This window comes from Alligator mississippiensis, chromosome 9 (assembly GCF_030867095.1).
Source record: "Alligator mississippiensis isolate rAllMis1 chromosome 9, rAllMis1, whole genome shotgun sequence".
Lineage (NCBI taxonomy): Eukaryota > Metazoa > Chordata > Crocodylia > Alligatoridae > Alligator > Alligator mississippiensis.
The window spans coordinates 29455515-29469697 of NC_081832.1; positions in this window are offsets into that span (position 1 = coordinate 29455515).

The window sequence follows — 14183 nt, forward strand, 5'->3', positions numbered from 1 at the left end:
AGTTGGCCAGGCAGATGGCGCCCCGCTCGGCCGCCCGGTACGGGTAGGAGCATATGTAGGTGGTCTCTGAGAGGCTCCTGCCCAGCGCCCGCAGCGGCCGCTCGAGGGTGGCAAAGAGCGGCCGCAGGCGGGGACAGTCCAGGAAGGCGTGAAAGAGATCCTCCTCCACGCCCCCAGGGCAGAAGGGGCAGGCCGTCGAAGCGGCTGGGTCAAAGTGGGACGCAAACGTGCCAGTGGCTAGGATGCCGTGCAGCAACCGCCACTGCAGGTCGCCAGTCTTCTTGGCGGTCGGCGGCTTATACAATGTGCGCCACGCCGGGTGGGCCGGTGGGGAAGCCGGTGGCCCCAGGCGCCGTCGCCACGGTGTATCGGGGCGTCCCGCCAGCACCTGAGCATGGCGGACACAGACCACCCAGGCATACAAGCTTCTACGCGATAGAGAAGCAAAGGGGCAACCCGTGTCACTATCGGGAGGCATGGGGAGCCGCAACAGAGTGCCCGGCCCACCGGCCAACTCCGCGGCCACAGCCGGGGTGACCGGCAGCGAAGGGAAAGCCTCGCTCGCGGCATCCGCGGCCCGCGGGATCTGGCGCGCACGGAGATGTTCGTCCAAGGCGGCCGCCGCCACCGGCGGGAGGGCGGCGCGGATGTCACGCAGGAGATTACCCATGGTGCGGATGGAGCGCACGCCCAGCCGTGCGGCCAGCGCCTCGGGCGAGAGCCAGGCTGACCGAGCGGGGTCCAGGAGATGGTGCAGGCGGAGGACACGCGCCTGGATGAGGGTGGCCGTGAGGCTGGCAGAGGCCAGGCTCGGCACGGAGCCCCACAGGGCTGAGTTGTGCACCAGAGGCTCCCTCAGCAGCTGCGGGAAACACAGTGTCCGGGCTCGAGGCTGGAGGCGGAAGGCGACCTGCCAGGCTCGTACCACGCTGCGATAAAAGGCCGGAAGCACCGCCCAGTTCAGGAGCGTGGGTGTCAACAAAAAGAGCTCCCGGTCTAAGCCAAGGGCGCCGACCCTCTGTAGGAACCGGCACGCCAGTTGTTGCCATGGCAGCTGCTCCTCGCTGTAAAGCAGTCGCTGAAGGGCCTGCAGGCGGAAGGCCGCCACCCTGCTGGCCAGGTCAACCAGACCCTGGCCCCCCTCGGCAACAGGCAGGTGAAGGACGGCTCGTGGGAGCCAGTGGCGCCCATCCCAGAAGAAGTCCACCAGGTTGCGCTGGAGTCTCTCCAGGAGATCCGGTGGGGGGTCGAGCACGGCGCACCGGTGCCACAAGGTCGCTGCCGCCAGGTTGTTGATGACAAGGACGCGCCCCCGGTAGGAAAGGCTGGGCAGGCGCCAGCGCCACCGCTGCAGGCGGGCCTCCACCCCCTCCTCGAGGTCGTCCCAGTTACGCGCCATGAAGGCCGGTGGCCCCAGGAACACGCCCAAGATCTTGAGGCCCTCGCGGCGCCATGTGAGCCCCCCCGGCAAGTCCGGGGGGAGCGTGCCAGTCCATGCGCCAAGCAACAAAGTATCGCTCTTGGCCCAGTTGATGCGGGCGGAGGAGGCGCGCTCATAGGCACGCTGGCAATCCGCCAGGGCCCGCACGTCTTCCTGAGTGTTGAGGAAGACGGTGACATCATCCGCATATGCCGACAGCCGGAGACGAGGCCCAGCGGACGGGCCGGTGGCCACTGGCAGGGCCACACCACTCAGGCGGCGTCGCAGCGTGTGCAGCAGCGGCTCGATGGCCAGGGAGTAGAGCATGCCCGACAGCGGACACCCCTGACGAATGCCCCTGCGTGCGGGGAACGGAGCACACAGCACACCGTTCACCTTGAGCAGGCTGGAAATGTCTCGGTACAGGACCCGGAGGGCCCCGGTGAAGAGGGGCCCAAAACCAAAGGCCTCCAGAGTCCGGAAGAGATAGGCGTGGCCCACCCGGTCAAAGGCCTTCTCCTGGTCTAGAGAGATGAGGCCGATGTCGAGGCCAAAGAGCTCGCTAGCCGTGAGTAGGTCCCGCAGCAGGAACAGGTTGTCTTGAATGGTCCTGCCTGGCACGCAGTAGCTCTGCTCGGGCCCGGTGAGAGAGGCCATGACCGTGCGGAGGCGGGTGGCCAACGCTTTGGCCAGGATCTTATAGTCCGCGCACAGCAGGGAGACCGGCCGCCAGTTCTTCATGTAGCCCAGGTCTCCCTTCTTGGGCAGCAGGGTCAGCACCGCTCGGCGGCAGCTGATCGGCAAGACCTTGTCGGCGAGGCTCTCCTGGAAAACGCGCAGGAGGCTGGGGCCGAGGAGAGGCCAGAAGGTCTCGTAAAACTCAGCAGGCAACCCATCGAGGCCCGGGGCTTTGCCGGAGGCGAGGCCGGCCGTGGCGGCCGCCAGCTCTTCCAGGGACAAGTCCCGCTCAAGCTCTCCGGCCTCCAGGGCATCGAGACGTGGTAGGCCCTCGTGGAGTTCCCGCGTGGCCTCGGGGCACGACGGCTCGGCCGCAAACAGGTCACGATAGAAGGCGACGGCATGTTCGCGTATTTCGCCGGGCTCTGTAATGACCCGGCCCTCAGGAGTCTTGAGATGGTCCAAGACTTTGCTCGCTGCCCTCCGCCGCTCCAGGTTGAAAAAGAAGCGGGTCGGGGCGTCAGTTTCCGCCAGTTCCTGGCAACGGGCGCGGATCCTCGCGCCGCGGGCCGCGCTCTCCGCCAGGTCGCGCAGACATCTCCTGCGGAACCGGAGGCTCTCGCTCAGTGCCGCGTCGCTGCCAGCGGCCAGCAGAGCAGCCTCGAGCTCCGCCACGTCCTCCTCCAACTCCCGGATACGTCGGCGCGTCTCGTTCGCGGCCAGCTGGGTGTACTGCTGGCAAAAGGCTCGGATCTGTACCTTGCCCACGTCCCACCACAGCTTCCAGGAGGAGTGGCTCGATCTCGCAGCCTCCCAGCTCCTCCAGAAGTGGGCAAAGCAGTCCCGGAAATAGGAGTCCTGAAGCAGGCTGGCGTTGAAACACCAATAAGGTGCCCGCGCACAGGCTCTCCCCGGCAGGCTCAGTTCACTGAAGGCTAGGTCATGATCTGACAGACCCGAGGGAGCGATGCAGCTGCTGCGCAGGAGTGGCAGGTGGTGCCTGGTGACATAAAGGCGGTCGAGGCGAGCCATGGTGACACCACCGGCACCCATCCTGGCCCAGGTGTACTGGCGCGCATCAGGATGCAGGGCTCGCCAGATGTCCACGAGGTCTGCCCCCTCCAAGGCAGATTGCAGCTTGCGAGCGGAGGGCAGGTGGGGTTCAGGCCCTGTGCGGTCGAGGCGCGGGGCAGTGGTGCAGTTGAAATCCCCACCGAGGAGGAGCAGGTCATCATCCTCGCTAGCGTCGCGCAGGAGGGCAGCCAAGGTCTCGAAGAAAACGACCCTCTCCTGACCATCGGAAGGCGCGTAGACGTTGATGAGCAGCAGGCGGTGTTGTGCGAGGGTGACGCGGACGGTCAGCAGGCGGCCGGGGATGACCTCCCGCGGCACCGCCGCGTCAAGCTGCAGCTGTGGTGATAAGAGAGTCGCGACCCCAGCGCTAAGGTTGGTGCCATGGCTCAGGAACACCTGTCCTCGCCAGGCAGCCCGCCAGGCCGCCTGGTTGAATCTGTCAGAGTGTGTCTCTTGAAGGAAGGCGACGGCCAGCCTCTTCTGTCGCAGGAGCTCCAGGACGGCTTCGCGCTTCACCGAGTCTCGACAGCCGTTGATGTTGAAGGTGCCAATGATTGTGGCTGCCATGGATGTGGGTGTGGGAGAGGAAGAGCAAAGCAAGGTACGGGTGGAAGAACGAGCACCCAAGAGCAGAGCAAGGCAGTACAGACAGGTCAAGGAAGGCCTACTGTGCCCTACTCTAGTCGAGGGACCCGCCCAAGTCCCACTCAGCTCTCACCCTCTGGGCAAGCTTCTCCAAACGGTAAGCCATCTGGCGTGTGCCCAGATCCCGCTGCATGAGCTTGGCAGCTGCCCTGGCACCCTTAACGAACACTTTGGGGTCTGTGCACCACTGAGTGATGCGTCCTGCTACGTTCCTCTGCCCCTTAGTTAACTTCAAGAAGGACAGGAGTCCCCCATAGTCTGGAGGGACCCAGGGGGGCTCCGCCAGCTTGGGGTGGATGTTGCCTAAGGAAGAGCGTCGAGTCCGCACCCCCGGCGGGAGCTCGTCCGCAACCGCAGCATCGACGCCCTCGATGTCTAGACACATCAGCCGCCTCTCATCGTCCGAGTCAAGGACCGGCTCCACGAGGGCATTCCCTGTCTTCCTGGGGGGGGAGAGGCCATCCCGCTCACGACGCCTCTTGCGAGACTCAGTGAGCTGGACCTCCATCTCGTCAACTTCTCCATCTAATCCACCAGGCTGGGGCATGACCAAGGGGGTAGCAGACTCTCCCGCCACCCCCGAGGCCAGGCCACCAGAAGAGAGGCATTCGCCACCATCCCCGCCGCCGCCCGACTCCGGAGGCTGGGGGACAGGCGAGGGGAGAGGGACCCCTGAAGCCCCCTCCCCCTCCGCTAAGTCTGCCCCGCCGACAGCTACATCCAACGGGGTGGGTGGTATGGCAGCCAGAGCGGGGCCAGGCTCTTTAGTGGGGGGTCCCTCGGCACTGGCCGAGGAGGGCAGGGCATCCTGAGAGGCCCCCTTCATCTTCCTCTCTTTGTCCTCCTTCTTCTTCTTCTTGGTGGTAGTGGGCAGCTGCCCCTGTGCTGGGGACGGGCCAGACTGCCCTGCCCCCCCAGCCGGCGGGGCCCCCGCACTGAGGGCAGGGGGCGCCACAGACGGGGGAGGCGGCGGCGGGGCCTGGGTAGTAGCACCAGCCTCTCCACTGGACGATGGTTTCACACCAGAGCCCCCCGTCCCCTGAGATGGAGTAGGGGTGGAAGGAGGCTGGGAGGAAGAGCTCCCTGCTTCCCTGGGCCTGCCGCGTGTCCCAGAAGTCGACACGCCGTCTCTCGGCTCTGCCGCAGGTGGCGATGGTCCGGCCGCCTTGCCCTGAGGGCACTGAGCAGCCAGGTGGGAGGAGCCGCCGCACTTAAAACACGTAGTCTCTCCCACAGACAAATAGATAATATACCTCCGACCCTCGAGCGTGAAGCTCAGGGAGCGAGGTAGAGACTGGGGGCCCTCCTTGAGGAGCATAAAGACCTGCCTCCGAAAAGACAGGACGTGCTTCCGCTGAGGGTCCTTGCTTCCCATCGGCAGCCGGCGAAAAGGACTCGTAAGAACTCCATAGGCCTCGAGTCCCCTGGCCAGCTCCCGATCAGAAACATGTGGTGGGATGTTAGAGATCACCACCCTCACTGCCTGAGTCTCTAGGGGCGTGACAGGGTAGTGGATGCCCGCAATGTCTAGGCCCTCAGCACACACCCTGTCAACCAAGGCAGGCGTGCTCAAATAAATCATCGGGACCGTGTTCACACGACCCGCATAGCGGATCGTACGCCATCCCAGGAGCGCAGCCAGAGCCTCCATGCAAACCTCAAGCCCCACATGGAGAGGGGCATGAACCCTCAGGCCATGCGTCAGCGGGAGGTCCCGAGAGACATCCTCATGCCAACTGCCAGGTGTAGGAGCAGCCATCCTCACTAGGACAGGGTTAAACTGCAAAGCAAAAAAAAACTAAGGGAATGAAAAGAAAACTTAAACACAGGAGCTCAAGGCCAAGCTCCCGGGAATGCGGCCAAAACAGAAAGTGAAGATAAGCCACTGAAAGGGAGGGAGGGATTTGGGGGGTGAAGAAAAAAAAGCGTGGATAGAACAAAAAAAAAGAGGGGGGGAAGGAGAAAAAAGCACCCCTCAAGCGGCAAATGATAATAGAGACCTCCCCACAAAGGGGGAGGAGGGTGGGGGGGGGAAAAAGCGGCAGGGGAAGGAGGGGGGGGGTTAAAACAGCAAAAAGAAAAAAGAAAAGGAAAACTAAAGGGTGAGGGGGGGATGGAGGGTTAATTAAGAGCACCTCTGGAAGGCAGGCTAATGGAAAAGGTAACTCCCCGTAACGAGCAGACAGAAAAAAGAGAAAGAGAGGGAAAGAGACAGTAAAAGAGAAGGCTGCGAGAAGCGTCTCACAGACAAAGAAACCGGAAGCAGAGGGGGAGGGAAGAGAGAGGAGAGAAAAGTGGGGGTAAAAGCTGCAAAAAAGCAAGAAAAGAGTCAGAAAGCGAAATAAACAGAGGCTAGAGACCTTTAGAGAGGTGGGAGTGAAGCAAGAAAAGAGATAGGAAGCCGGGGAGTCTTACGCTCGGGATCGCCCCACGCAGCTCCAAGCGAGCCTGGTCCGAAGCGTCCGAAGCGGAAGGAAGGAAGGAAGGAAGGAAGGAAGGAAGGAAGGAAGGAAGGAAACCAGCAGAGTATTGATCCTGGACTTTAGAAAAGCAGAGTTTTAACTAACTCAGGGACATGATGGGGGGCAAGTCTGAAGGAGAAAGGAGTCCAGGGGACCATGCTGTATATGTCAAAGCTGGCCCTGTGGTCTGGTTGTCCCTTTGATTGCCCTCCTTGGGGAGAACCATTCCCCGCTATGTCTTTATGGAAAATAATCAGTAGAATTCTGCCTCGGTGAGAGATGCTCTCTCACCTAGTTAGAGTGTATTCATTATTAGACATGTAATATTCCTAGATGCCTGTTGGTAAGACTCTTATGGGGTCCAAACTGGGAGCTCCTCCACCCCTAAACTCCTGCCACAGGACTCTGTATGGTTTCACAATCACGCTGGACTCAAGTTCCAATCATTGCATTGATCACAGTCCGACCATCACACTATCCTTGGAGGGTTTCAGCCATACCTCCATGTACTCATACTGGGAATTCCACAGTCTGTCTAGTACAAAAACAAATAAATGTAGGAAGTCTGGCTGCCTCTCACCCTCTTCTGGCATATGTGTCTACATCCATTGTCTGGGGGCTCCTCTTGCCTTCAGTGGCCTTTTAGCTCTGCCCTGAGGTGCATGAAGCCTATCAGCATCAGAACTCTCCTCCCAGCTGTGGCTCATGCCCCCAGTGAGAAGAGAGCCCACCTAACATGAGTTAGGGCCCAGACACCTCTTATCCAAGGCACAAGGCTCCCCTGTGCTCCAGGGTTTCTCTCCTTGGCAGCTATAGTTTCCCAGCTGAGACTTGCAGTTTGCCGCACACCGGCCATATGTCCTGTGGCATGGTGTTGAGTGCTCCAGCCTCATCACCCTGAGCTTTTTCCCACCTAAATCCTTGCTACACTGTACTTTAAAGAAAGCTTACTGAGGGTGCAGAAACAACATCTCGGTGTGCAGGAAGACTAGAAAGTATGCCAGAAGACCAGCTTGGCTTAGCAGGTAAATTTTCAGTGAGCTAAAATACACAAAGGAAGCTTACAAGAAGGGGGAACTTGGACAAACAACTAGAAAGAAGTATAAGAGTATCACTCAGGCATGTGGGGATGAAATCAGGCCAAAGCACAATTAGAGTTTCAGCTAGCAAGAGATGTGTAGGGTTTCCACAAGTATATCATCACCAATAGGAAGATCAAGGAAAGTGAGTAATTTACTACATGACTGAGGCAGCCTAATGACAGAGGATGAAACATTCAGTGCCTTTTTCACCTCAGTCTTCACAGGCAAGGACAGCTCTCAGACTACAGCACCTCACAGCACAATTTGGGTAGGAGATGACTTGCCAACAGTTACAAAAGAACAGGTCAGGGACAATTCAGAAAAGCTGAACATGTAAAAATCCATGGGTCCAGATGGACTGCAACCAAGGGTGCCTGAAAGAGTTGGCCAATGTGATTGCAGAGCTGCTGGCCATTATCGTTGAAAACCCATGGCAATCAGGAGAGGTCCCAGATGATTGGAAAAGAGCAAATATAATCCCCACCTTTAAGAAAGGGAAGGAGGAGGATCCAAGGAACTACAGACTGGTCAGCCTCACCTCAGTCCCTGGAAAAATAATTAAGCAGGTCCTCAAGGAATCCATTTCTAAGCACTTGGAGGAAAAGAAGGTGATTAGGAACAGTCAGTATAGATTCACCAAGGGCAAGTCATGCCTGACCAATCTGATTGCCTTCTATGATAAGATGATTGGCTCTGTGGATGTGATACTTTGACTTTAGCAAAAATTTTTATATGGTGCCCCACAGTAATCTTGCAAGCAAGCTAAGAAACTACAGGTTGGATGAACAGTCTATAAGGTGGATAAGAAACTGACTGGATCATTGGTCTCAAAGGACAGTAGTCAGTGGCTCGATGTCTCATTGGCAGGCAGTGTCAAGTGAAGTGCAGCAAGATTACAGATGACATCAAGGTTGGGGAAGTAGTAGATACAATGGAGGGTAGGGCTAAGAGTCAGAGACCTCAACAAATTGGAGGATTGAATCAAAATAAATCTCATGAGGTTCAATAAGGACAAGTGCAGAGTCCTACACTTTGGATGGAATAATCCTGTGCACCATTACAGTCTGGAGACTGGCTGGCTAAGCAGGAGATTTTCAGAAAAGGACCTGGGCGTTACAGTGGACAGTAAGCTGAATATGAATCAACAGTGTGCCCTTGTTGCCAAAAAGGATAACTGCATACTTGGCTGCATTAGTAGGAGTGTTGCCAGCAGATCAAGGAAAGTGATTATTCCTCTCTATTTGGTATTGCTGAGGCCACATCTGAGCACTCTGTCCAGTTTTGCCTCCCCTACAACAGAAAGAATGTAGGCAAATTGGAAAGTCCAGCAGAGGGCAACAGAAATGGTTAGGGGGATGAGGCACATGACTTCTCAGGAAAGGCTGAGGGAACCGGACTTACTTAGTCTGGAGACAAGAGGATTGAGCATGGATTTAATAGCAGCCTTCAACTACCTGAAGGGTGGTTCCAAAGAGTCTGAAGCTAGACTTTTCTCAGTGGTGGTAGATAACAGAACAAGAAGCAATGGTCTCAAGTTCCAGCAAGGGAAATTTAGGTTAGAAATTAGGAAGGGCTTTCTCACACTTCAAAATGGGGGTGGAGGCACTTGAACTAAAGCTCATTCAACAAGCTTTAGTTCAAGTGCCCCAATTGCCATTTTGTAGCATGGGACACTGATACATGAGACACAGGAAGCTGCTGAAGCACACTAATTATCATGCTCTAGCAGACTTGATTAATTGAGTCTGCTGCAATGTGCTGTAATTATAGTGCATCAGAGCAGCCTCTCCACTCATGTATAGGCACCCCATGCTGGTTAGTTAATGTGCATTAAGAAAGGCTAATAGTCATTTTCATAGTACCTCACAATGTAAGTACTAGATTTCATGTGCATTAAGTAAAGCACATTAATGCATGTGTAGATGTGCCTGGTGAGAAGCCACAAATAGTCCCAGCTGGGGGCTCTGTAGGGGGCATTAGACTGGTGTGAAGGTTGGAAAAGAGGGCACTGGTACATGTCTGACATTCTGGTAGTCAAGTTAGTGGATGGGCTAAGAAAGTTTTAATGAGTCATGGTGGGTAGATCATAAGAATGATTTACCCTCTGTCCCACCCACCAGCAAAGGGCTCAGCAAGAAGGCCCTTACAATTTTAGAGGCAGTGACACTAATAACACAGGCTCTTGAAGCATTGTTCCTTAATGGTGTCAAAACAGTGTGGTGAAACTTGTGGGGAAAGGGTCTAGGGGTGCCTGGTCCTCCATTCCTCTGCCAGTTCATCCCTTCCCTTTGTAGCTTTGCTTTCTCCGGTTTCTTTTTCCTTTGTCCTCCTGCTCCCCCACTCACCACTAGCCTTGTCTCCCTCTTTATTTTCCTTATGCTTTCTTTGTGTTCTGGGGTCAAACACAGAGGAAGAGATGCCTGAAACAAAATGGTCACTGGGTCCAGGTGCAGACAGTGCTTGATGACCCAAGGGGTGGAAGTGGAGGATCAGGTGAATGGGAACACCATTTATAAACCCAAGCCTCAGGCCAGGAAAAGGAGTCTGGTCATAGGAGCTGCAGGGGATGGAGTCCCTGACAAACGGACTCAAGGGCTGAAGCCCAGGCCATGAAGGGAGGGTACAGCGTGGCATCCTTTTCTATTTCTATTTTGCTTGGTGTGCACCACTACAAGGTGAGGCAAACTCTGGGAAGAACATTTGTTTGAGCTGGGACCAGTACCTGTGTTTTGTGGTTTTTGTTTCCTTGATGGACTGGATTGTAGCTGTAGGGGAAGTGGAGGCCTCTTAAAGAGGTGCTTGGGGAGGGGACACTCTGAATTTCAGACTGTTGAGAGGATGGAAAATAAAGACTTTGGTTATGTTCTGAGCTCAAGAGGGGCAGAGCCTGTCAGGGGCTGAAAAGCAAGAGTGGAATGAGGGAAAACAGGACCTATGCCCCAGGTGCCTGTGCATGGGTCTCACAGGGCCTGGAGCCTAAGGTCACAAGGACATAGCCAAAGTGGAGCCAGCAGCTTGTGGCCCTGAACAGTGGGCTCCAAGCGAGAAGGCACAGCCAGAGTAAAAATGGGATGAGTCCAGGAGAGCCATAATTGGGACAAGCTCTCTTTGCCTTCCCTTCCCCAATTTTCCAAAGCTCTCTTTGCCTTTTGGGCAACCTCCCCTGTCTAGTTATTACATCTGTTATTCAAATAGCATAAATACCAACTTGAGACTTTTGCCTATTGCTTTTAATTTTATGTATTTTCCTGAGTTTTGCATTGCCTTATGAAACTCCATTTTGTATTGCTCTGTAGCTTGACATAAGTGCTCAACCTTTTACTCTTTTGTATGCTGTATGGGTGAGAGTGTGTTTGTGGAAAAGGAAAACATGAGCTGGCGAGTGACTGAAGAATGCAGACAGATAAAAGATGAAACAACAAGAATCCACCCCAGAACAGCAAGAGAACAACAGCAATCAACCTTCAAGAAAGGGCTCAGTGATAACCCAGCAAAATCCCAGAGGACTGGGTGAATTGACAAGGCTATAAAAGATGGGGTGAGATGTATCAATTTTGGGTCTTGTTCTGCATGTCATCCTGGAGCATCAGTTCATCTGATGAGATGGACTGGCAGGAACCCAGCTCCTACTCGTGATCAACTTGGCTGGCCACTAAGTTGATCTGAGCATCAATAAGACTCGTAACATATGCCAGCACAGAACAAAAATTGGGGTATGAGAGTGTGTGTGTATGTGTATTAAGCACTTCATCAATAAACTCAGCATCTTGCCTTATCCTCCCTCATAAGGTCTCACTCATGATTTGAGCAATTGGCAAATTGTGTAACACATCAAGATGTAGTAGGTGACCGTACAGGGTGAGAGGAGGCTTCTAGAGCCAGATGTGCTGTGTTTGCAACCATGGAAGTCTTATAAGCTGCTGCTGCTGCAGTAGAACAGGTGGGCAGCCAGAGGGTGAGGGCTAGATTCACAAGGGAAATGTGGGTGTTACAAGGTATAGAATTGCTGCACTTAATCCTTTGCTGGCCTACTGGTTAAGACTCCACAGCCCTGTGTGAGGCATGCAGGTTTTGTACATTGGGCATGAGGAGAGTACAGAACCTCTGAATGGGACTTACAGAAGCTAGCATGCCGACCAGGAGAAAGGAAAGCATATACTAGACAAATAAAAAAGGCCAAATAAATGGATGTGGCATAAGTCCCACCACTCTCAGGGACTTTACATCTCCTTCCATCCAGGATTCACAAACATGACCTCTCCCCTGGAGGTAGGCCTCCCCAAGTTCTTTCTTTTAAAAACAAAAGAGAAAGCAGCTTCTTTTCCACAAACAGATGGCAGGAGGTGGAGATGGAGAAGATGGAATTAGTGCTGTCCTTTTGCACAATAGCCCTGTGCTGAGAGTTCTACCATGGGATAAGGATTTATCAGAGTGAATTTGCCCCCCCACCCCAGCATGATTATTGTAACCAGCCAACCATAGTGTAAAGGGAGGGGAGGGAAAAGATTTCTCTCAGTCTGTCATGTGAAAACTTAATTTTTTATACAATAATTACAAATATGTTGCTGTACTAATTAAATGTTATTTAAGGGCAAGTTATGGAAATGGCAGCAATGAAGGCAGGGAGGCAAGGAGCGGTGAGGTGAAAAGCAGCAGGCTAAGCAGCAACAGGGCAAGCAGGGCTATATCAACACAGCCCTTGCTTGCTCCCCTGCCAAAGGTCAAGCTCTGGATTCAGTGGCCAGCCATGACCTCCCCCCCACCCCCGTAATGATAGGCAATCTCAAGGAGTGCAAGGTGGACAAGTACCTGAACCAGAAGAGGATTCAGAGCAGGAGCCAAGGCTGCACAAAAGTGTCAGAACTAGAGGGTCCAAGTCAAAGTCCTATACAATAAGGAAAATTAACATCTGTAGTCCAGGCAGTGCCAAAAGTCAGAAGCCAGGGATCTAGAACATCCAAACATGGTAAGCAGAAGTCAAAAACTAGTCAGGAGCCAAGCTGAGGAGGAGCAGTTTGTTTGTTTAAACTACTAAGTGATCAAAACCCATAATCATCTTCCCAGGTGCAAATCACAAATTTTCTGTTACATTGTTAAATAGCATTCTCTTGCCGTGCCCCCCGCCACCTTTCCCTTCCATTCCAATCCTTATCCCACCACCCATAGGCTAAGCAAGCAAAGCAAGCTGTTTTCAGGTCCTTTATTAGGTCCACTTCCATCATGTACCTTTTCAGATACCCTCCTTTCAGGAACGCCCCATTCAACCTACTTGAACAACCAACCTCATCTCATGACAGGTACCGGTGCCAGCTAAAACAAATGTTCTGCCCAGAGTTTGCCTCACCTTGTAGTGGTGCTGTGGCAGGGCACTGTTTGTGCCTGCCACTCTGAGGGCCTGAAGACAGCAGCCAGCAGGTGCCCGATTAGGACAGCCATTTTGGATTCAGGGATGCCCATATAACCAGGGCATTTTGCTGCTGGAAGTCCAGGCAACATTTCCAGGCTGCAGGGCTGCTGGTATCATCTAGAGTTAAGGGAGGAGCTGTAGGGGATGGTCAGGAGGCTCCTGGTCCTGGACATGACCTAAGACTGCACCCTGCCAGGAGTGTGTGGCCTGGTAGGGCTCTCAGTGGCGTGGGAACCCCCAGGAAATGCCAGGCCAGGTACCACCCTGGGGAAAGGTGGGTCAGGGTGCTTTAACCCCAGCTCCTACAACTGGGTGAGTTACCCCCTTTGTAGGGTCTGGAAGGTGGACCCCAGCGAGAGGGTGGAGCCATAGACTCAAACCTGTCTTGACATCTCCTAACTGGTCCATGCTGGGGCCAGGACTGGAAGGGTCAAAGGGCCAGGGGCCCACCATGAGGGACACCCAGAGCTGAGGGCCTGGGGTTCCAACTGACCTGGAGGTGGGCCAGGGCCAGTAGAGCCAAAGGTCCCAGGGGGACCACACCCATAAGGCAAAATGGGCCGCCTGAAAGGAAAGATCCAGTTGTGGTTCAAAGAGAAGGATTCTGGGGCCCAGTGTGGGGCTGGTGATATTGACAACAGCTGGATGCCATCTGCAAGGCTTGGGCTGTGGTGTAGGGGAGGAACAGAGCTGCAGATAGTGCCCCAGGGCAAGAAATGGGCAGCCTCCTGCTTAATTAACATCAATTAATTAATTAACAACAAGGCATGAAAGGTGAGAAAGTGGGCAGTTAGCCCAGAAACAGGTGGGTGGGCCACAAGGAATTTGGCCCAGAGAAGGCCCCCTATTACAGATGCACACCAAGCAAAAGAAAAATAGAACCTTGTCCATGTAGAAATAAAATACATAAAAACAAAGCAGCTGAAGGATAAGGATCTGGCCTTATCTGTTCGGTCTGGTTAAACATCTGGGATATTCTTGCTAAAATGTACACCTAGCACAACAGGGCCCTGGCCTGTTGTTACTAATCCTTTAGAAACAGCAATAAGGGAGACTTCCTACTACTGAAGAGTTGGCCACCGGAAGAAGTGTGTCCGTTAGAACAGTACCTTCTCTGACTGCTTTGGCTTACACCCTGGCTAGACCTTCCCAAAATACAGACAGTGCAAATGTGGCCTATATCTACCTCTCTTTCCTCCCCACTTCTTTCTATGTTATATGCAGAAACAGACTATTAAGCAAGTCTGTCCCAACACCCCAGACTGTATACCTACAGTCCTGCTTAGCACAGTCTTGTCAACCTGCCCAGTGAAACTGCAGTAATAATGCCTTGCTTGCTTTTACCATGATAACTCAGGATGCTAATAAGAAAACAAAAGTTATAGATTCATAGATGTTAGGGTCGGAAGGGACCT